Here is a 2,444-nt window from a genome sequence, read left to right as displayed (position 1 = left end):
AAGTACTCATTAGATTATCCTTAGTCGGCTCATTCAAGGACAGACTTTTAATGAGCTCCAACCACCAAATGAACAATTCTTGGACCCACAGAAGAAACTGAAATATTGCCAACAGCTTTAAGGAAACTGATTCCTAGTTGTGAGGCATTTACTGATACAGCTGGTATTTGGTTAGCCTGACACATGAAGAGGGGAGTATTACAGATGCCATCACTTCATTTACATCTCTCTGAATTGATAGCTGTCCCACTCATATTCCACCTTTGTAAAGAGGAAAAGGACCTATATGACACAAATATTTATAATGTCTGTTTTGATGGAAGCAAAGAACTGGAAAACTGAGGGGTTGTTCATTGACTGGGGAATGACTGAACCAATTATGACATGTGAATGAATTGGAATACATTTGTACTGAAGGAAATGATGCAATGGACAATTTCAGAGAAACTTGGGAAGACTCGTATATATTAATACACGGTAAAGTAAGCAAACCAAGGGAATAATTTATACAATAACAAGATTGTAAAGAAAATCAACTTCAAAATGTTTAAGAATTCTGATTAATGAAGTGGCCAGCAATGATTCCAGAGCGCTGATGGTGAAAAATGTTACCCACTTTCTCCTTGCCCCATCCCTCCACATTTGCCAGCAGGCCTCTAGTCTCCTACTCTGGGGGACTGGAGAGAGATTAGGAATGGGCTCCCCTAGGTGCCCAGATTCCCCTAAGGGCTGTTGCCCTCTCCCAATGAGGCTGCTGGTTCTCCATCTTCTGTAGCTCCACTTCAGCTGCCAGTCCCTGCACCTGGTAATAGGGGTGAGGGCTCAAGGGGTTTCACTGCTGTTGCATCCTCTGTATCTCCTCCTTAGCCCATCGTAGCATTTCTCCAATTCTAAACAGTTCCATTAGTGTTCTTGCTTACTTTGGCCCTGGAGGTTCTCTACATGGTAGAGCTCATAGGCTTCCAAGAAGACTCTTTGGAGGAACTTGCCTAGATCTTCCCTCGACCATCAATGTCCCCAGTTCCCCCACTTCTTCCTCCTCCAGCCAGAACCCCTATGAGCGTCCTCTGGGAGTTATTCAGGTATGGTTTCTCCAGGACGGCCATCCATCAGGAATTGAGTAGTACTGTAAGGTGCTGCAGCTTGCCCAAAGCATCTTGATCCCTGGATGCCCACTGGCTCTGTTGCTTATCTCTCTGCTGCTTCTCTGTCTATTTCAGATCCAGATAGGGCTACCAGCCATGCATTTTGAGTTTTGATGACTGCACCTATGTCAAACCTTAGCAGAGTCACTCCCTGGGCTCTCAGGCTGGGTCTATCCACTGCTGCCATTGCTGGTCTTTGCTGACTCTTTCCACTCCAGTGGGCTGTCCATCCCAGCAGTCAGCTACCAGGGTCAGAAGTTTCAGATGTTACAGAGTATATAAACAAGACCCCTACTCTGTTCGTACCTGTTACATATGTTTGAACTACTCTTCCTGTCATTTTTTTTGTTATTGTTGGGCGTTATATGCAATGCTATCTTTCCTTTGTCCTCAGAAATCTCATCAAACTCTACCAAATTCTGTTTAAACCTGATTGCTTTCCTCAGGCACAGTAATTCTGAAGTCAAAAAGCTCACTCAGGGCAACAACGCCAGACAGTATATCGGAGGAGAGAGTGTCTCATTCAATTCAAGAAGTGATCTCTGGGCTATTACAGCTTTAATTTCTTAAAATTCTGCTTTTTTTTTTTCTCACAAGAAGCTTTTTTACTTTACCCTCTCTCTTCCATCTTCCTACCTCATTCTTCTTATTCCCAGGTTATATGTCTATTTATACTTCGATGCGCTGGCATGGAGATATTCACCGAAAGACCATAACCTAGATAATAAGTGTTGGTTGCAGATTATTCAAATACGACTTCTTTTATTTCTCCAGAGATTACTTAGGACTCTTCTCAGCTGCTGTTCAGTTCCTTGTGCAATCATTGCCAGTGAGAGGATGAAATGGCAATGCATTAAATTTTTTAATAAAAAATAGAAATGAATGATGATTCCCATAGAAACATTTCCAAAAAAGGGGATCAAGGGGTGGACTTTAATGGCCAGAGAAAGCCCAGTAGTCAGATAGCTAATGACTAGGTAGAAAGGCATGCTGCTTGTTCTTCTCTCACAAAATTATAAAGTAGTTTTTGCCATCATCAGGCACTGGACTTTCTGGAATGGAGGAATAAAGAAGGATTATTCCATTCTATTTTAAGGAAATCTTGCTGCACTCAGACCTTGGAGGTGGAGAAGCTCTCATAACATTATGAATGGGTTTAAAAATAGGCAAAATGGAGGTGAGACTTAACAAGAGGAATAGTGTTACATCCAGACAAAAGAGAATGTCTGACCTGTTGGACCAAATGTAGCAAGAATGGGAGGTTAGAAACTCAGAGTTTTCCTCTCACTTTGGCTATCA

At 42.3% G+C, this 2,444-nt stretch overlaps 1 pseudogene; it reads right to left on the bottom strand.

Annotated features, from left to right (window-relative positions):
* Nucleotides 1–688: 688 nt before the first annotated feature.
* Nucleotides 689–1,413, bottom strand: LOC110192585 (protein HEXIM2-like; annotated as a pseudogene).
* Between the last annotated feature and the right edge of the window lie 1,031 nt (nucleotides 1,414–2,444).

The sequence above is a fragment of the Phascolarctos cinereus genome, unplaced genomic scaffold (assembly GCF_003287225.1).
Source record: "Phascolarctos cinereus isolate Bilbo 61053 unplaced genomic scaffold, phaCin_HiC Scaffold_726;HRSCAF=1367, whole genome shotgun sequence".
Classification (NCBI taxonomy): domain Eukaryota; kingdom Metazoa; phylum Chordata; class Mammalia; order Diprotodontia; family Phascolarctidae; genus Phascolarctos; species Phascolarctos cinereus.
This window is presented reverse-complemented; position numbering and strand designations above follow the sequence as displayed.